This window comes from Dipodomys merriami, unplaced genomic scaffold, assembly GCF_024711535.1.
Source record: "Dipodomys merriami isolate MVZ:Mamm:240054 unplaced genomic scaffold, mDipMer1.0.p SCAF_4, whole genome shotgun sequence".
NCBI lineage: Eukaryota > Metazoa > Chordata > Mammalia > Rodentia > Heteromyidae > Dipodomys > Dipodomys merriami.
In genome coordinates, this window is record NW_027205603.1 from 35631800 (window position 1) to 35653882 (window position 22083).

The following is a 22083-nucleotide window of genomic DNA, read 5'->3' on the forward strand; positions in this document are numbered from 1 at the left end:
AGCAGAGAAGCCCAAAAGCTATATACATATGACCATATATGATGGTGCTAAGTAAAATGAACCCCAAGACAGGGATACAAGTGGTTTTATCTTTCTTGCTGTTGTTTTAATGCATTTATAATGTACCTTGTGATTTTTTTTGTTTATTTTGTATGTTTCCCTCCCCCCCATGGTATAACCCTTATTTTCACTATATTTGATTCTGATGCCCTGCATCTCGTATATATATTTTTCTAATCTGGGGAGGGGAAAGGAAATAACAAAATGCTGAAATAAGGATACAGGATGACCCACTGTAACAATGAGATGTACAAGATACTATGTTGAAAACGAACTTTACAACTGGGGCCGGGCAGGGAGGAGGTGGGGAGGTGGGAAGGGAAGGGATAGTAGAGGAAAAACAAAGGAGGAGGTAACCTTACTCATGTAAATGTAATCCTTCTGTACAGTATTTTTTACAATAAAAAACATATACAAACAGTGAATGGCCTCTCTCACCTCTTGGCTTTTCAGAGCTTGGTGAAAAGCCCCCTCCATGCAGCGAGGCACCACTGTGAGAACAAAGCCATGTTACTTAGACCAAGTCTCCTTACTTCGGAAGCAAGCCCCACTTATCAGGGGCTTCTTTTTATAATTCAGAGATCAAAGTGGGTAATTTAGGTTCAAATCAGTATCAAAGGGGAAATTGAATGTTTTCTGTAATGAGAAAATGTTTTCTTAATTATATAAATAACACACAGAAAGCCATGAACCATTAGAACAAAAACACTGTAGATGGCTGTCTTTAAGTATTAAGTATTGTTTCTTCTAATTTTATGAAACATTTCTTTTTGCTAAAAATATTTTTACTATTAAAATTTTGTGCTTCCACAAAAGGATACAAATGAAACCCTGTCATCCACTTTAACTGTTATCATCTCATGATCAATCTGTTTCATAACTACCTGCTTCCTTTATCATCTGGATTTCCAGTCACTTCACCAATGGATGTGGAATGTGCTTCAAAATTGGCGCTCATGTTTTCAGTCTTCCCAATTACTACAAACATCTTTGATGCTAGAATTTTAGAATCTCTAGAATTAGAATATCTAGAGCATAAAATTAGAATGTTCAAACAGTTAAATTTATGGTCTGGGTCATATAAATTGATATGATCCTCTTATTCTGTAAACCTTCATATAAATGAAATTACAACAAATATACATTAAGGGAACTCTAAAAGTGGAAAAGAAGCAGAAAGACTATAGACTGAAAGGTATTCGCAAGGTAATTATAGATGCTTGTATGTGTGAGGATCTATAGGTGCTTTTATCTATCATTTATCTGTCAAAAATTGGGATTTTGTTTCTGTGCTAATAAGCAATTTAGTCCTTTTTGTACCTACCAACTACATCAGGGAAAGGGTGCATAGACAACCACAGGGTCAAATCAGAAATGGGGTTGATCTCAAGTCCAGGAACAGCATAGGCTTAGTTCTACTGATTCAAACCTTCTTAAATTCATGGTCATTTGCTAGTGTTCATAGTGAATGCTTCATGCAATGCCACAAGTCATTATTCCCTGTGTCAGCAACCTTAGCTCAGTTCTTCACCCAGGAAATTCCTATTCTATTCAGCCTCAGCTCAGCAATGGAATGTGCTAGACATTCTAGTTCCTCATTAAAGTTTCTACCAAATGAATCCTTCCTCAATATTGAAAGTTTATTGTCTATTTCCAAGTAGACCCTAAACAACTCATGGGCAGACTATAGAGCTGGGCTAGGGAACATAGCTTTTAAAGCCATACTAGCCTAGGCTTGAACACTGGTTTTCCCAAGTTTAACCTGTGTGGTCTTAGCAAAGTCCCTCAACCTTCCTGAGCCTTAGCTTCCTTATCTGTAAGACCCTAACATATGTATTAGGATTCATCTTTGGATTAGGTCATGTAAATTATAGAGGCTGAATTTTTCTTTTTTGGTAAATAGTGCCGGGCTTATAGTATAGTGCATTGCTGCAAAGAGCACATTATTATACACTTAACATCTATGAAATAGAATTGTAAAGCTATGACTGAGCAGGTGGCAGCTATACAAAGTTGTCATTAGCTGCACACATCAAAGAGCTGTGTGAAAGCTTGCAGAGTGGACCAGCATGTCTTGAAAGAGAATTAGAAAGTAATGCTTAAAAATTCCTTAGCTTCTAGTGAACTATGGCTATGCATCTCCTTTATTAATCGTTTTAAGTGCCACAACATGATGTGGATCATGGCGAAAAACCAGATGCGAAAAACCATAGACATTAATCATTCTGTGATGAAATGTAATTCAATGTAGAATAATCAATAGGAAATACAAAGCAGTCTTCAAGAAATTTTAATTAACTTTTTTCTTTCTTTATTTTTTGATGTTTGTCTTAGAGCTTAAACTCAGGGCCTGGGCACTCTTCCTGAGCATTTTTGTTTCTTTGCCCTCAAGGCTAGCAGTCTACTACTTGAGCCACAACTTCAGTTTCACCCTTTTTGGGGGTGCTGGTTACTTGGAAATAATAGTTGGCTGTACTTTCCTGCCTGATCTGGCTTTGAGCCATGATCCTCATATCTTAGCCTCCTGAGTAGCTAGTATTACAGGCATGAACCACTGCTGCTTAATTATAGTTCTGCCTCTTAAAATAATAAGGAAGTGTGTTGTAGTTTGACCCATAGCTTGTTTCCTTCTTGATGGTATATAAAATAACACTGCAATCTTTTAACTAATCACACTTTAGATTTGATGAAATTACTAACAAATAACTATCACATGTTTGTTTTTCATAGCACTAAGTAACAAATTATTCAATTGTTAAAGAGTAGGGTATTTATTAAAAATTAGCACTCAAATTATGTGGGTTTTTAACATTTATTTCTCATATTTATTGGGATTTATTATTGTGAAAGGTATGTGTTAGGGATTCAATTTCATCTTTTTTAAAATTTTATTTTATTCTCAAGGTGATGTACAGAGGGGTTACGGCTACATAGTAACGTAGTGAGTACATTTCATGTCGAACATTGTTACCCCCTCCCTCATTTTTCTTCCACTTTCCCTCCCCATCAGTCCCTCCCCAAGTTGTAAAGTTCATTTTCAACATATTGTATTGTGAGTATCACTGTTTGTCTCATCATTTTGTTGTTCCCCTTTCCTTCCCAAATTCAGATAAATGTATATACAATACACAAGTTACCAAAATCAAATACAGTGACAACAGGGGATAAAACCATAGTGGAAATATACAAAAGAAATAAGAAATCTCATAGTACATTAAAAACAACAAAGAAAAACCTCTTGTGTGCATGTCTTGGAGTTCATTTCTCCTAGCATTATCTTATATGGTCATATGTACATAGCTATTGAGCTATTCTGTTCATCTGCTAGGATTACCCTAGACATATACTAATTATTACAAATTAGGGAAACCATGGGATCTATGTTTCTTTGGGTCTGGCTTACTGCAGTTAATATGATTTTTTTTCCAAGTTTTTCTATTTTCTTACAAATGGAGCAGTGTCATTCTTTCTGACGGAATGTGATATATATATATATACATATATATACATATATAATATATATACATATATATATATATATATTACATTTTCTTGATCCATTTGTCTACTGAGGAGCATCTGGATTGGTTCCATATCTCATGTCAGTGATTTGAGATACTATCTCGGTCATATATTAGATTTTCATTTTATTTTGAGGTCAGTATTTGTACTCTAGTTTACTTCACCATTCCACCAGTCTACTCAGGTGCTAGTTTTGCACAGTTTTAATTAGAGAGGCCAGGAAGGACAACCTTAAATACATGAATCAACTGAGTGAGATCTGATGTCTTTAGGATGTGTTACATTATCTGGAATCAAAAACTATCTTCCTCTCTCTAATCTCTGAACATGTATTTCTTTTTGTCCAAGTTTCTGTCATCTCCTTAAGGAACTTTTAAAAAGTTTTCCATGTACAGGTTTTGCAAAAGTTCTGTTACATTTATTTCTAAGCATTTATAATTTATTTTCTATTTAATAGAATTCTCCTCAATATTATAGCCTAGAACCAGTTTAGAACCTATCCATTTATTTATTCATTTATTTAGTGTCAGTCCTGGGGCTTGAACTCAGGGTCTGAGTGTTGTCACAGAACTTTTGTGCTCAAGGCTAGTGCTCTGCACTTGAGCCACAGACCCATTTCTGGCTTGCCTTCCTTCCTCCCTTTCCTTTCTTCCCTTCCCCCTTCCTTCTTTCCCTTCCTTCCTTCCTTCCTTCCTTCCTTCCTTCCTTCCTTCCTTCCTTCCTTCCTTCCTTCCTTCCTTCCTTCCATCTTTCCTTCCTTCTTTCCTTCTTTCCTTCCTTCTCTCTTTTTCTCTTTCTCTCTCCCTCCCTTCCCCTTTTCCTTCCTTTCCCCTTTCTCCCTTCCCTTCCCTGTCCTTCCCTTCCCTTTCCCCTCCCTTCCTCTCTTCTCCACCCTCCCTCCCTCCCTCTCTTCTCCCTCCCTCCCTCCCTCACTTCCTTCCTTCCTTCCTTCCTTCCTTCCTTCCTTCCTTCCTTCCTTCCTTCCTACCTTCCTTCCTTCCTTCCTTCTTTCCTTCCTTCCTTCCTTCCTTCCTTCCTTCCTTCTTTCCTTCTTTCCTTCCTTCCTTCCTTCTCTCTTTTTATCTCTCTCCCTCCCTTCCCTTCTTCCTTCCTTTCCCTTTTCTCCCTTTCCTTTCCTTCCTTTCCCTTCCCTTTCCTTTCTCCTTTCCTTTCCTTTTTCCCTCCCTCCCTTCTCCTTCCCTCCCTCCCTCCCTTCCTCCCTCCCTTCCTTCCTTCCTTCCTTCCTTCCTTCCTTCCTTCCTTCCTTCCTTCCTTCCTTCCTTCCTTCCTTCCTTCCCTTTTTTCTCTCTCTTTTTCTTTTCTTTTTGGTGGCTAATTGGAGATGACTCTCATGGACTTAGAACTGCCCAGGCTGTGATCCTCATCCTCCCAAGTAGCTCAGATTATAGGCATGAGCCACCAGCACCCGGCTTCTGACTAGTTATTTTTATGTATTGAAGGCTATTGAGTCCAGTTTGCTAATTTGATATCCTTTTTTATTCTTCAATTCTATTTTTTGGGGGAGGGGCATTAATGGAGCAATGCTCTGAATTCAGGGACTTGAGCTACTTTTCAAGATTTTCTTTTATCTTTTATTTTTGCTTTAGTTATTATTATTATTTTTTGTGCTAACGCTGGCCTTGAATCATGAGCCTCTTACTGCTGACATTTGGGATCACAGGTGCAAATCACCATGCTCAACTACTTGTTCCAATGGGTGGGGGGTCTCACTACCGTTTGCTCCTGTGGACTAACCTCCAGTGGAGATCCTCTTTGATCTCTGCATCTCAAGAAACTTAGATTGCAGATGTGAACCACTTTGTTGGCCTTTGAATTCTTTTAAATTGAATTTAATTTTGTTTATAAAAGAGTTACACATTTTTGTTTTTATTGGGAATGCTCTATTTTTCTATAACATTTTCAATTAAATATTAACTAAGACAGTCTTGCCACAAAAGCATCACCACTTTTTAGCAAAAATTCTCAATAGTCAACCTATAAAAAACTTTAAAAAATGAATATTATGGTTTGAACTCAGGGCTTCATGTTTGCTTAGCTAGGGTTTTACCACTTGAGCCACACCTCTAGCCCTGTGTTTGGCTGGGTATTTTGGAGTTGGAGTCTTTTCAACTTCTTACCTGGGTTGGCATCAAACATTGGTCCTCTAGTTCTCAGCCTTCTGAATAGCTAGAACTATAGTTATAAGCCATCAGTGCTCAGCTCAGAAAACCTTTTAAAACCTAACTCACAGATAACTGCTTAATTATTTTAATTCTGAATATTTAAATCATGTAAGATGCATGACTGTAACATATACATACATACATATATATATATATATATATATATAATATGTTTTTCTAGTGAGAATTTAGCTTATCTCATTGAAAGGGTTTTGCAACTATATGTCTGTTGTTAAATTAGGACATGGTCAGCCTTCTATTTGGAGTCTGTTGTGATTTCCTTCAAGGAAAGACTCTTCCCATCATTGTCACATAAAACGCTGTGATCAATGCTCTGTATATTTAAACTTTTAAAGTTTACTGCATTTTGCCAATCTTTGTGGCCAATGAAATTGAGTGCCTCTCCTTTCTAAGTAGCAACACTTGTGTACTGTAGAATAAATGCTTATCTAGAATATTTTGGTTTTGTTTTCTTCACAGACTGCTGAGATGTAATTTTTCTCAGCTCAGAGTATTGATTTTTAGGGTTCCTGTCAGAGAATCATCTCATGTCTGGGAAGCTTCTGCAAGAAACAGTGAGATCTATTGTATCTCTGGCTCCAGGGAGAGCCTAGGAACTTGGCTTGAAGATATTCTGCAATTTTCTTCACAAGTAAAATATAGTGTTTAATAACCCATAAGATTCTAGAATTTTTTTCTTATATCCATATTGAATTATGAATGGTACATAGATTTTGAGCTTCAATTTGAAATGACTGGATAAATTACCTTTCCTAGTGAAACAGATAACCCACACAGGATCTGGGCAAGTGTTGAAGTATTGCAAAATAAACTGAAAATATGACCTTCCTGAGCTGGAAGAGGAAATGTTCAATCAAGTGCCCATCTCTGCAAAATGTTTGTGCTGGGTGATTGTCATCAGTGTTCTTGGATGCAATCCTCTTAGATTCTCTTGAGTGATATTAGCACTAGGAGCCAAACAGACAGTGTAAGATGAATTGTAATATGAAGTCAGACGAATTGAAGGTGTGCTGTCTGGGTAATGGACTACTACAGTTTCAGACCTTCCAGGATGCACTCAGTAAGCACACTGTGCTTGAGCAAACAGGACAGGCTGACCTAAGATTCCTGTTGCTGCTTGTTTGCCTGATGTTTGACATTGACATGTCCAATGATTTCTGATTGTAAGGCAGAACTTTAGTGATTAGCATAGTAACTAAATAGTATAGTGATTCAGAAAGGATGCCTTTCATCTGCAGACTCCAAGAAAACAGCCAGCATGATGGACAATAATTAAATTCAGGGTTAGAAACTCCTAAAATTGTAACAGATTTTCTTGTAGCAGTCAACACAAAGCTTATTGTCCTTTTTGGTGTCCTTCTCCCCTGCCTCCAGTACTGTAGATTGACCTCAGGGCTTGGATTCTAGGCAGGGACTCTATCACTGGAACAGACCTCAGATTCCTATTGCTGCTTGTTTGCCTGATATTTGACACTGGTATGTCTAGTAATTTCTGTTTGTAAGTAGTCATGATTATTTTCAAGGCAGGGTCTTGCTTTCTGCTCAGACTGGTCTGGGATATGATTCCTTTCTTGTGCTTCCCTGTATTGCTAAGGATAACAGATACACATAACTACACCCAGCCATTGTGCTTCCCATCCTCTAGTTTGAATAACAGGTGCCTGGCACTGTGTTCAGCCATTACCTAGCCTCGAACTGAGGTCTCTGGATCTTGCTCTCTGTCTCTCAAGTAACTAGGATTATGGACTGAGCCACTTAGCAAGTTGTTTCTCCCTCCCTGATATTTAGCCTATTTTGATCAATGCAATTTTGTATCATAATTTCAAATTACTGTACTCTGCTTTTGTAATCTAAGATTATGCCATAAACAGGTTGAAATATTTTTATTTTACAGTACTTAAAATAATAATTATTTCAAGATGAAATAAGAATCATTAGATTGATCCATCATTATTTACTAATTCCTTTTTTCTTCAAATCTTTCAATTTATAGAATTTCTCAGATTAATTTCCAGGAGTAGGTTAGTGATTGCTTATTAAATTATAGATTAATTTATTTCCTTCTAGTTCCAAAATAAGTAACTATTTGAATATATGTAACAGCTTGGGCTTAGTGAGGCCAATACACCATGTTTAACAGATGAATTTTTCAGTAATATGAATGAGTTGTTATATATCTTTGTCTATAGATATATACATTATATATATTATATATTGTACCTGTCCTGGGGGCTTGATCTCAGGGCCTGAACACTGTTCCTGAGCTTTTATATTCAAGGCTATTACTCTATTACTTGAGCCACAGCTCCACTTCCAGTGTTTGGTGGTTAATTGTGATAAGAGCCTCACAGACTTTCCAGTCTGGGCTGGCTTTGAACCACGATCATCAGATCTCAGAACTCTTAGTAGATGGGATTACAGGAATGAGCCAGCTGCACCCAGTTTCATTACATATGATACAGGACATAAGCCCGTGCTAAACACTGAGTCACTTTGGTCACAACCTCAGAAACTAGCAAGAACAGAGACAGCAGGGATGGGCATGGGCTCTTTGGAAGACCTAGCAGTGAGGGTGTGGTGTATCATTACTGCAGCAGCCATCACCTGTAGAGACTACGGTGAAAATTGCTTTAATCCCTGTGCATGCTCTGCAGTGCCTTGGGTATGGGCAACATCAGACTTCAACTTGTGTGGAAGCTCCATGGAACTGCAGAGAAGGAGACTCTGAAGGATCTGACTAACCCAGGAGTTACAGAGAAGCTAGTGCCCTCAAGAAAATAGATGCCCTAAGGGGTAATTTTTCTTCTATCATGTTTCAGATGGATACTCTGAAGAGACAATCAATTTGTACAGAAGGAATGAGTCATGCCCTAACTCTTGCTCTTGACCCTCACTGCATTTTTTCTTCACTCTTGCTTTTCTGATACTGAGCTACTTTTACAATCCTTCCGGCATTTTTTCTTTTTGCTTATGTGGTGCTGAGGAATCAAACCCAGGGTCTCAGGCATGCAAGGCAAGTGCTCTACCACTGAGCCATCTTCCCAGCCCTACTTTTACACATCCTGGCATACAAAGGTTTTTTGGTGGGGGGGTCTGGTTGTGGGGCCTGAATTCTGGGCCTGGGCACTGTCCCTCAGCTCTTCAGCTCAAGGCTAGTGCTCTACCACTTGAGCCACAGCGCCACTTCGGCTTTTTTCTTTTTGCTTATGTGGTGCTGAGGAATCGAACCCAGAGCCTCATGTATGCAAGGCAAGCACTCTACCACTGAGCCACCTTCCCAGTCCCAAGTTTTTTTTTTTGATAGCCAGAGGGTCACATTTATTGCTTTTAAGAGTAGTGCCATTTGAAAAACTGAGCATCGAGACATATTTCTACAAAGCATTTTAGAAACATACAAATTATTTGCTGTTAATTATTGTGGGTTCTTACTAGCTTTTGAAAAATAAAACAGATATGAAACAGTAAATTAAGCTCAAATATTATATTTTGATATTCATGAACTCAGGTATGAGTTATAGTATTAGAAAAATAATAGCAGTTCTTTTTAAAATATATTTTTATTGTAAAGATAATGTACAGAGGGGTTACAGTTATATGAGCAAGGTAATAAGTCCATTAACTATGGAGCATTGTTACACCCTCCTTTATATTTCCCCTACCATCCCCTTCCTTCCCACCTCCCCAACTCCTCCCTCCTCTCTCCCCCCCGCAAAGTTGTAAAGTTTGTTTTCAACATATTGTCTTGTACAACTTACTGTTACAATGGGTCATCATGTACCCTTATTTTAGCATTTTGTTATTTCCCTTCCCCTCCCCAAATTAGAAAAATGTATATACAAGATGCAGGGCATGAGAATCAAATACAGTGACATCAGGGGTTGTACCAGGGGGGAAGAACAAAAAAAAATCACATAGTACATAGTACATTATAAGTACATGAAGAACAGCAACAAAGATAAAACTTCTTGTGTCCCTATCTTGGGGTTTATTTCACTTAACATCATCTTATATGGTCATATGTGCATAGCTTTTGACCTCTTCTGCTTGTCCTAGACATATACTAGTTATTACAGATAAGGGAAACCATGGGACCTATGTTTCTTTGAGTCTGGCTTACTTCACTTAATATAATTACTTCACTTATATAATTTATTCAGAGTCTTTGCATTTCCTAATAAATGGGGCAATGTCATTCTTTCTGATGGAGGCATAGAATTCCATTGTGTATATATACCACATTTTCTTGATCCATTCATCTACTAAGGGGCATCTGGGTTGGTTCCATATCTTAGCTATGGTGAATAATGCTGCAATAAACATAGTTGTGCTGGTAGTTTTAGTATGGCCTTGTTTGTGATCGTTTGGGTAAATGCATAAAAGTGGGATTGCTGGGTGACCTTGCTTTCTGTACAGAGCCTCAGCTGTGAAGATTACTATTACTTGAAACTATACTGGGAAAAATGAGCAGAAAAAGTTAATTTCTTCTTCTAAGGTCAAAGTTCCTCATTGAAAGTCATGTCTGTGAAAGAGAGCACCTGTCCCTGGCTTAACTGACTGCCTCTGGTTTTGTCCTTGCTGACTCTGTTTATTCCTCCTTAACCTTCTCCTCTGGAGTCTACCACTTCTGCAGTCACCTTGAACTCAGGAATGACAGCTGCTGATCCATAAACGTCACTGGCAACTGTCATCCTCTTCTCTCATTTCTTATCTTGACAAGACTATGACTGACCAATCCTTAGATAATGATCAACCAGACTACTGTCTGGCCAACCCTAGTGAACGATGAATTCCTCTTGCTCTTTTCCTATATAATCTGGAGGCTCGTGTCAGAGCCCCAAAGAGAGACTTGAGGGTCACAGAACCCTTTTGTCTGCTCTTTCTGATGTAGTTATGTTATAATAAATCTTTCTCTCTCATTCACTACTACTTGTCTCTTTAATATCTTACTAGCACAAGTGACCTAGCCTAGTCCACTGGGACTCTCGGAGCTGGGGCTTTTGTTCCAGACTCCAGCAACATTATCTTTATCACAAAAAAGCTTTGGATTGTATAATGACTCAGGTATCAGAAGGTTTTTCAGTCTCCATATGCACTGGTGATTCACCTTGTACCCATAACCAGAACACCTTGAGCAGCACCAATAAGGGAGGGAATAAGAGGGAGGGAAGCTGGGTGCTGGTGGTTCATGGCTGTAATCATAGCTACGTGAGAAGGTGAGATCTGAGAATCATGGTTCAAAATCAGTCTGACCAGAAAAGTCCATGAGAGTCTTACCTCCAATTAACTACAACAAAGCTGGAAGTGGAGCTGTGGCTCAGGTAATACAATGCCAGCCTTGAGTGAAAAACAACAACAACTAAGAGACGGTGCACAAGCCTTAAGGTCAAGCCCCAGTACTAGTATGCATGCATGTGTGCACGTGTGCGCACACATCCCCCACAAGAAAGTAGTGTATTTTATATTAATATAATAAAGAAACTACAAAAATCACAGTGTGCCACAGTTTGATAATGGATTTTTGTGTTTTCCACTGTTTGTTTATTTAAGGGCTCTTGGCTGAAAAGCCTGGGGGGAAATGAAAAGTCACTTACAGTACTTGTCTTCCAAGCTTAAACATTTTCAAGCCAGTTGCCAGTGGCACAGATCCTCAGGAGCTGAGGAACAAAGTTCAAAGCCAGTCTAGGCATGAAAGTCCATGAGACTCTTATCTTCAATTAATCAGCAAAAAAGTGGATCTGTGGCTGAAATGGTAGAGTATTAGCCTTAAGCAAGTAAAAGTCAAGAACACCCGCAGACTCTGAGTTCAAGTCCCAGGACATGCACAAAATTACATTTCACTTATGTAAGAAGTGAAACCATGCAACAGGCTTTGTGTTCTGCCCTTGGATAGTTCTTGCTCACCTACCATTTAGACTGTGCCATTATCCTGATTCCTTGCCATGGCAGATTTCCTATATAATTTGGAAGCTCATGTCAGGGCATCAGAGATTTGAAAGTCACTGAAACCTCATTGACTGCTCTTTCTGGTGTAGTTATGTTAGCATAAATCTTTCTCTCCCACGTGTGGCCCACTTACCCAGGGAGGCAGTGCAGAACATGCCTCCCTGTTATGTCAATGAGCATAGAAGAAACTGGGTGTTTATCCACTAACTGTCCATCTGTTGTTGACTGAATGCTGTTTCCAGAGTCATTATTTCTTTCTTTGCATGTGGGCTCAGAGTGGTCTCACACGGCAGCAAGCTGTGTAACAGATGTCCAAATTCCTTAAAACTCCATCAACCTATCATTCTTGTGAGTATGCTTCTTCTTTCCATGTCTGAGGGCTTTTTGAAGAGCCCCAAGGGCTCTTGTGCACAGTGAGCTAGAAGTGCTAGAGAATTATATTATCAAACCCCTACTCTCTATCCCATAAGTAGTAACTCTTGGGAGCTACTGGCAGGTAGCTTGGCTCCTTCATATTTTTTTGGTGGGATGGTTCTAAAAAGAAAATGTGTTTCTTTATACCAGTTTTGTTCCAAATTCTTCTGTCTGGAATAAAATCTGTATCCTGCCTTGGAGGGCATCTGCTTTTGATCAAATGGCAACACAGTCCCCTCTTGGTGTCTTCTGCGTTCCCAATTTTCCCTTTGATTGTCATATGTTTGTTCTCTAACATGTCTACCCACAGGTTCACAGATATCCTCATATGTGCATGTGCTTTTATCAGGCATAAAAGACACATAATCCAAAATTATGTGTCTTTCAATGGAATTACAATCTTGTTTCATTAGGTTTCATAAAATATCACCTAGTGGTAGTATTCATTCTGTTAGCATAACATTTCATGCTTCGCTTTTAGGCTAAGACTTCCTAAGTACCATGGCCATCTTCTCTATTTGAATGAAATTGGAGAAATAGATGGAAAACATCTCTGTTACTTTCATTAAGCATAATCTTTGCACTTAGAATATATGGAGATTAATATAATTAATTTCCTTTGGGTATAATTGATTCCATTTTTTTTCAGGTAAGGGGTAGGTCTATTCATCATTCCGGCTGGCACCAGACCATCTTGGTCTTCCACGTGGTGGGGAAAGGCCTGGGAAAGAGAGCTGGGAGAGCTGGGAAAGAGAGAGAACTGGGAAAGAGAGAGAGTGCTGGGAAAGAGAGAGTGCTGGGAAAGAGAGAGAGAGCTGGGAATGAGAGAGAGTGCTGGGAAAGAGAGGAGAACTGGGAAAGAGAAGAGAAGGAAAGAGCTGAGAAAGAGCTAGAAAAGAGCAGAGAGAATGGGTATAATTGATTCTTAAAGATTATAGATTAAGTATTGACAATCTCATGGGAAGATATTCAGAGAAAAACATTTTAAAAAGGAGGGACTATAAATATGCACAAGAAGAACTTGGGTATTGTGTAAATCATATGCTAATTATCTTGAGAATGATAAATTATCACAATGTCATACATAATGTTAGTTATTTCTGTTCAGTCCTTAACTACTCATATATGCAGCTCAGCAGATATCCTTTCTATATTCTATTATCATCCCAATTAAGTCTCTTGAGTATAGAGTTTGATTGCTACTGTGACCATAAATTCTAATGAAACGAAGAGAAATGAGACTACCACATTAGAGGAAAGACTAAGCAATAAGAATAATAATGTATCCTAAGTTCGTTAAATAAGGAAAGTCTTTGTGGTGATTGTTATTTATTAATTCCAAGAGAGAAAGGGATGAGCTAGTGGTCCAGGGAAAAGAATGATAGCTTATTAAGTTCATTTACCTCAATTGTAAGGAATAGAAAGTTAATGAAACTGAACAAGAGGGGATACTGTGCAAGCCAATAATGGAGAATGAATATTAACATCTTTAAGATATGATTTTTCAAAGTCAAATGGCATAAAAATTGAGAATATGAAGATTTCACACAAGTATCAACCTTAATGAGATCAATTTGATCCCCTGGGCTTTAATAAGATCAAGCTATATATTTCTCAAATAGAGAAGACATTAGCATCTTTTCTTTACTGCCACATTCTCATAAATATCTCTAGGGGACGAGGCCTGCTTTGAAAGGAGTAAAAATTATAGCAAGAAATATTTTCACAACTTTTTAATATAGCCTTTAAGTTGTACTTGAACACTAGTGCTAAAGGTGACTTAATTTTCTGTTTTACCCTTAGTACATACACACTCAGTTGCTTCACATTCTATATTCATAGAACTTCTACTTTTGTGGCCAGTTATCTTCCATTGCTGTGAGTGATCACAAGTATCTTCACTGAAAATAAGATGAGAAGGGGTAAATTAAATAATAACTAACTAAATAAAATATCATTTTTCAGGAGTCCAAAGTTCAGAGAGGGAAAAAGAGGGCATTTTTTTCTTTTTAAAAAATATTATTGTAAAGATGATGTACAGAGGCATTGTAGTTACATAAGTAAAATAATATGTACATTTCTTTTTAAACAGTGTTATCCCCTTCTTCGTTTTCTCCCACTTTTCTTGCTCCTCTTCCCCCTACCCCCAATTTGTAAAGTTCATTTCCAACATAGTATCTGGTGAGTCTCACTGTTGCATTGGTTCATACTTTGCCCCAACATTTCTTCCATTCCTCAGACTTTCATACAAGACAAACTTACATATAAGACAAAGGATACAGAAATCAAAAACAATGACAAGGAGAAAACCAAAGGGGAAAAAGAAAAGAAAAAGAAAGAACAGCATACAGCACACACACACACACACACACACACACACACACACACACACACACACACACACACACACACACACACACACACACACACACCTCTTGTTTCCATTTCTTGGAGTTCATTTTGATAAGCATCACTTTTTATGGTCATATGCATGTAGCTATTGAGTTATTGTGATCCTTTGCTAAGAATATCATAGACATAGTGTCTAATTATTACAAATGAAGGAACCTGTGCAGCCTATGTTTCTTTGGGTCTGGCTTGCTTCACTTAATATGTTTTCCAAGTCCTTCTGTTTGCTTATAAGTAGGGCAATGATGTTATTCTTTCTGACAGAAGCATAGAATTCCACTGTGTATATGTACCATATTTTCTTGATCTATTATCTACTGAGGAACATCTGGGTTGATTCCATACCTTAGCTATGGTAAATAATGCTGCTATGAACATCTTGTGCTGGTAGATTTAATGTGGTCTTGTTTGTGGTCATTTGGGAAAATGTCCAGGAGTGGATTTTCTGAGTCATAGGGGAGCTCTATGTTTACCCTTTCTAGTAATCTCTATACTGCTTTCTAGAGTGTTTGAGCCAGTTTCCATTCCCACCAATAGTGTAGTAATATTCCCGTTTGGCCATATCCCTGTCAGCATCTGTTATTATTCATTTTCTTGATAATGGCTATTCTAAATGGGATGAGGTGGAATCTCAATGTGGCTTTGATTTCCATTTCTTTTGTGACCAGAGATGTTGAACTTTTCTTGATGTGTCTATTGGCCATTTTTATTTCTACTTCAGAGAGCTCTCTAAATCTTTAGCCCACTTATTAATGGGATTGTTGTTTTTTGAGGATTTGTTTTTTGGGAGTTTACTTTTTTGAGCTCCAAGTATATTTTAGACATGAAGTCTTAGTCTTTTGGGTAGCTAGTAAAGATCTCCCAATTTGTGGGCTTTCTATTAATCTTGCTAGCTATGTTCTTTGCCATGCAAGAACTCTGCAGTTTAGGGCAATCCCATTAATCCAGCCATTTTTTTTATTTGTTCTGTTTCTGGATTTTTACTTAGGAGGTTTTGCCCTGTGCCAAGGAGCCCTAGTATTCCCCTTAACCCTTCCTATAATATTTTCAGGATATCTGGTCTTAAGTTGTGGTCTTTGATCCATTTGGAATTGATTCTGGTGCAGTGTGATAAATAAGAATCTAATTTCAGTGTTTTACATGTATATAGTCAATTCTTCCAGCACCATTTGTTGAACAGGCTGTCTTTTTTCCATCCAGTGTTTTTGGTTTCCTTATGAAATATTAGGTGGCCATAAGTCCATGGGTTTATTTCTGGGTCTTCAATTCTATTCCATTTATCCTTAGGCTTGTTCATGTGCCAGTACCATACTGTTTTTTTTTTTTTATAACTATGGCTTTGTAATAGAGTTTGAAGTTTGGTGTTGATATTCCTTCAGCACTGTTCTTCCTGCTAAGAATTGTTTTTGCTGTTTGGTATCTTCTATTATTCCATATGAATTTTTGGATTGCTTCTTCTATTTCATTAAAGAATGTTGTTAGGATTTGGTGGGTATTGTTATTTTTCACCTTGTTAATCCTCCCAATCCAGAAGCATGGGAGGTTTTTCTACTTCCTTAGTTCTGCCTTAATTTCTTTTTTTAGGTTTAAAAATTTTTCATTATAGAGGTCTTTCACATATTTGGTTAAGTTAATTCCTACTAACTTTTTTTAAGGCTATTATGAAAGGAGTTGCTTTTCTGATTTCAGCCTCTCTCTTCTCATTATTGACATACAGAAAAGCTATTGATTTTTGTGGGTTAATTTTATACCCTGCTACTTTGCCAAACTTTCCGATGAGCTCATAGAACTTGGGAGAAGAGTCTATGGGGTTCTTTAAATACAGGATCATGTCATCTGCATTGAGGGAGAGTTTTATTTCTTTTTCTTTCCTGTTTAGATCCTCTTTATGTTTGTCTCTTGCCTTATTGCTCTTCATAGGAATTCCAATACTATATTGAAGAGGAGTGGAGAGAACATAAATCTTTGTCTCATTCTTGATTTTAGAGGACATGGTTTTAACTTTTCACCATGAAGTATAATGCTGGCTGTACGTTTGTCATATACAGCCTTTATTATATTGAGGAATGTTCCATGGGTTTCTAGTTTCTCCAGAGCTTTCATCATAAATGGGTGTTGGATCTTGTCAAATGCTTTTTCTGCATCTATTAAGATGATCATGTGGTTTTTGTCCTTGCTCTTGTTGATGTGTTGAATTGTTTTAATTGACCTACATATATTGAACCAGCTCTGTATTCCTGGAATGAAATCCCATTTGCTCATAATATGATTTTTTTGATAAGGTATTGAAGTCAGTTGGGGTATTGAAGTCAGTTGGCCAGAATTTTATTGAGAAGTTTTGCATCGATGTTCATCAAAGAAATGGGCTTATAGTTCTCTTTCTTTGGATGAGTCCCTTACTTGTTTTGGGCTGAGGGTTATGCTTACTTCATAGAATGAGTTTGGTAGTGATCTTTCACTTTCAATTTCATTGAAGAGTTTGAGGACTATTGTAGGTCTTCTTTGAAGGCCTTACAGAATTTGGCTGTGAATCCATCTAGTCTTATGCTTTTCTTGGATAGGTGGTCTTTTATTGCCATTTCTATTTCATTACTTGTTATGGGTCTATTTATTTGGTTTAAATCTTGGTTTAGTTTGGGTATATCAAAATTTTCTAGAAATTCTTCCATTTCTTCAAAACTCTCAATTTGTTGGCATAATGGTTTACAAAATTTTCCCTTATAATCTTCTGAATCTTGCTTTTTTTCTGTCATGATGTTCCCATTCTTGTCTCTGATTTTATTTATTTGAATATGTTCCCTTTTTATTTTTGAGGGTATTTTTCTTTATCAGACTTAAGAATGAGGAGGCCAGGGGCATACCACATGAAGTTTGCATGTGCTTTAAGAAGAGACTATTTAAATAAGCATCTATTTTACCACCAGATTTGTTGGTCTCCCTACATTAAGTGAAACAGAGAAGAAAGCATTGGACAAAATTTTGCATAGCAAAATTTGTTATGCACATTTTGTCTTATGGGGAATGGTTTTATCTTGGTAAAGAACATCCACAAAGTGCCTACAGCAATCCTCATATGCAGTGATGAAAGTAAAATACTTTAGGATTGAGCTTTCACATGAGATGGCTACTCTCCATACTCTTGTTCACATAGTGCTGCAATTTTTAGTTAAAACAACAATGCAAAAATAGAGTAGAAATAAAACTGTTAAGAATTCCACATAGCATGTTTATCTATACAGAAAATATTACTCATCTATAATAAAAATTGTAGAAGGACTCCTTTTCGGGGACCCTCTTCAAATATAAAGTCTCTCTAATTTCCCTTTGTGCTTTCCTTTCACTTTCAAATAAACTTACTCTCTTTACATTAAAACAAAGTCCTTGAAATAATACCTGTAGTCAAAAGTACATATGAAATAAGAAGGAAATACAATAATCAGGTGTTTAAATATATGGAGAAACATACTATTTTCATTGATTAAATTGTCTCATTTTAAGTTAAGTTGAGAAAACTTAGTAAAAATGTCAACTGTCCTTAAATTGGTATGCAGGATTAGTGCAATTTCTATTAAAAAGTTTTCAGCAATTTTTATGCATATATACATTTATTCATACATACATCTGCCTATGTGTATATACATATATACATATGTGTATGATACAATATGTTTATTCCATGATGCATATGGAAAATATCTATAATATATAAGGAAAATAATGGGACCTAAAAACAACAAAAGCAGTCTGAACAAAATATATATTCAGATGACTCTATCAGTCTTCACAGGTTATTATATTGCCATTATTACAGCCTATTTCTTTATAAAACATTGCATATGGAAACTGTCACCATGGGTAATTGGCAGAGGATAATCACATATATCAGTAGATAAAGTCAAATAAATCCAACTTCCTTTAGACAAAGGTTGAAAACAATCATGTGAGGAATGGGTAGCCTTTCACAAATATGGTAAATCATACCTATGAAAAAGTCTCCTCAAAGTTATTGCTCATGTTAGGTTGTGTCGCTACCGCCTCGACCAGCAAGGAAGACGCGACACCGGACTCTTCTCTCTGCAGTTTATTCAGGACCTTTGAGTAATCTTCTGACCCCAACCCCGGGGAGAATTCCCCACAGCCTTAAATACCCGCTGGGTAGCCAACCCTGATACGCCACGTGGGAACCGCCAATAGGTTCAGGTGCGCAGAAGCAAGCCAGATTCTTTGCCTTAGCCATATCAGGAGTTGTTTACCACAGAGAGCACTCGCCATCGGGAAGGCGGAGGGCGGAAGCTGGCACCATCTTCCAGGTGCGGCCTCTCGCAGCTCTCTACAAGGTTGATTATACTTCTCCTTAATATTAAGTTCATTATATTCTTGGTACCAGAATAATATTAACAATTATGATTTGTGAATAAATGTGAGATGCATTTTTCACTTTCATTATGGTAATTGGGGATGCAAAAGTTTTCATTTTGATAAAGTTCAGCTTACCAGTATTTCCCGTTGTTTCTTGTGACTTGTGTCATGAAGCTTACCAAGGGGTAGTGTGGTGCTAGGAAGGGTCCCAACTTTGTCATTTTTCATGTGAATATCCAACTGTTCCAGTTTCTTTTGAGGAAAAGATGACACTGACCTCACTGAATTGTTTTGGAATTTCTGTCAAAAATGATATCTTTTGAGGACATTATTGACAGGGAGAACAGATTAGTGTTTGCCAGTCTGAGAGCTGGTAGAGACAGAAAGGAAGTTAACAATGCAATAAAAGGGCAACATGGGAAGTCATAGCAGCGTGGCTCATGCCTGTAATCCTAGCTACTCAGGAGGCTGAGATCTGAGGATCATGGTTCAAAGCCAGCCAGGGAAGGAAAGTCCGTGAGATTCTTATCTCCAATAAACCACTAGAAAACCAGAACTGGTGCTGTGGCTCAAGTGGTAGAGCATTCGCCTTGAGCTGAAGAGTGCAGGGACAGCACCCAAGCCCAGAGTTGAAGCCCTATGACAGCCAAAAAAATTAAAAAAAGAAATGTTTGATATATCAGTGTTGTAGTTCCTGCTTATAATATTGTACTGTATTTTGTTGGTTGTTACCCCTTGAACAACAGAGTAAGGGGTATAAGTACATCAGTGTCTAGCAACATTATTTCTTACAATGTCAGGTGTATTGGATTTACCTCTAATTATTTTCATAAATTATTATACATCAGGAAGCATTGAGAGTGATTAGTGAGAAGACATGACCAACTTCACAAGTAAGCACCAAGAGCAAGTGCAGTGTGAAGCCCTCACGAATAGCAGGATGGAGCTATTGGTTATTTTCACCACTTAGTGTTATGCTGTCCTTGTCCTCTGCTTCCCGTGTCTCCACATTCAAATTAACGGGACACTTGAGTGACAAAGAACTGTCTCTGAGGACCAGGACATAATCTCCTTTGATTAGCTGAGCAAAGGCAGATAAAGGCAGTGTTTAAAAAATATTTACAAGATTAAAATTTCAAGGTAAATGAAACCAAGTTAAAAAAAAAAACAAATAATTTGCACAGTTCACTAGTCCCCGAAGGGTTGTATTTGGAGTTGAACTTGTCAAAGTGATGGAGTGTCTGCAGACCTGCATGGACGTCCTGCGAATCCACACTGCCGGCGTAGCGGTCCATGCACAGTGAAGGCTGTGGAGCAGCTGCCGCAGGGTGATCATCTGGCCTGGTTTCTCTGTCACAGTTCTGCCGGGCACCATCTGGCACATGTGCTTGGTGCAAACGCAGCAAGTGCTATCTGGTTCCTGCAGGCCGCTGTGTAGAAGATGTCCACCTGTTTCACAGTGTAGACGTCTCTGTGAGGGTTACTCTTCAACTCTTTGAACTCAGACATTTCATTTAGCATACCATGAAAGTTGAACTTGGATTTTAGAAAGTTCAGTCACCATTGACGATAGATTTTTGTGGGGCTGTCTGTGATGAGCATCAGGATGTGGCTCATGTCTACCGTGTAGGTCTCCAGGTCAGGGCAGGAGAGGCTGTGGAATTCCTGATGCTCCAGCATCTTCTCATTATCAAACATGAAGAGGATGCCCTCTTGCATTCAGAGCAGGCAGCCTGGGGCGGGAGAGGGGGGCGGAGGGGAAGGGTGGTGTTGGTGCACCCCTCTTTGCAGTGTCTTCCTGGGAGCAGAGAGGGAGGATGGAAGTCAGGGAGACCCTCTTGTGGGAATGCAGAGATGGCTAACCTGCTGCGATGACCCAGGTATTAAGCTGTGGTCCTGGGAAGTGATGATGAGTCATGCATACTTCTCCTAACTTATTAGGGCCTTGGCCAAGCTCTGGAGCCTGTTCATAGTCCTTCACAGTAGTCTTGGCACAGTTATCTCTGCTGATAGTGACCCACTGGTATTCAGGCAAAGCATAAGGAGCTATTGTGGGCTGGGAAGTGGCTCCAGGGCAGAGGTGACAGGAGACATGGCTGGGGTGGTTGCAGGGTCCGGAAGACCCTTCCAGTCTTGCTGCACCATCAGAGACCAGATCATTTTGAAACTTATTGCTGTTTCCACAGTCTTCTGCTCAGCCAGTTCCTTCTGCAGTTCTGGCTCCTTGGCTTTTTTCTACACAATGGGATAATCCTCGAGCTCAGTGAAGAGGGACAGGGCATCTTTGGGGAAGCTTGGGGCAGCTTGGGGAATTTGTGTGGCATTTTGGCAGAAATCCTAATTCCACCCACGGATATGCCGAAATCTGCTCCTGCATTTCCAGTCTTGACAGAGAATCCCATCACCACCCACTCCCCGGGCCACATTTGGGAGCCATCCTTCACTCCCTTCATTTTTTCCTTTTGCATTACTGCTTTTATAAAAATAAAGAACTTTCACTCGGAGCTTAACACTGTTGAACATCTTACAAATATTTTACCATTTATTATGCCAACAATCTCTCAGGATATAGACATATTATCAAAATATTTTATGCAACATAAACTGGATGTCTGAGAGCTAAAAGGCTTATCAAGGTCATATAATTTTCAACCTGAAAATATGCTTCCCCCAAAATAGTCTAAAAAGTTGTTCTTCGGGTCAAGAGTGATGGTTTATGCCTATCGAAGAGGCACAGGCAGGAGAATTTCTATCTGAAGGTGACCTAGACTGAAAAGCAGAAGAATGGATCTGAAAAATAACAAAGCAAAGAATGGCTGGAAATTTCACATAAGAAGTAGAACTTCAAACTTGAAAATGTAAGCCTTTGAGTTCAATCCCCAGCACCATGAAAAAAATATATATACACACACACATATATATGGGTATGGATATATGTGAGTATATCTATATATGTATGTATAATTTGCTCTACTTATTTACAAGGATTTATAATTTGTCCAGGAAGCTAATAGTAGAAAATTATGAGTGTAATATATGAATGAGCTCTGATTTTACATAATGGGTTTTGAAAGGCCTTCTCTCTCACTTCACCTAATTTACTCCAATCCTGTATTTTTCCATCCTAAAATGAAGCATAGACAAATCCACAATTTTTTTCTTTTAAAATGTA

The 22083-nt window shown here is 38.2% G+C and overlaps 1 pseudogene; it reads right to left on the reverse strand.

Annotated features, from left to right (window-relative positions):
• Positions 1-940: 940 nt before the first annotated feature.
• On the reverse strand, positions 941-21434 carry LOC138806134 (AMP deaminase 3-like; annotated as a pseudogene).
• Between the last annotated feature and the right edge of the window lie 649 nt (positions 21435-22083).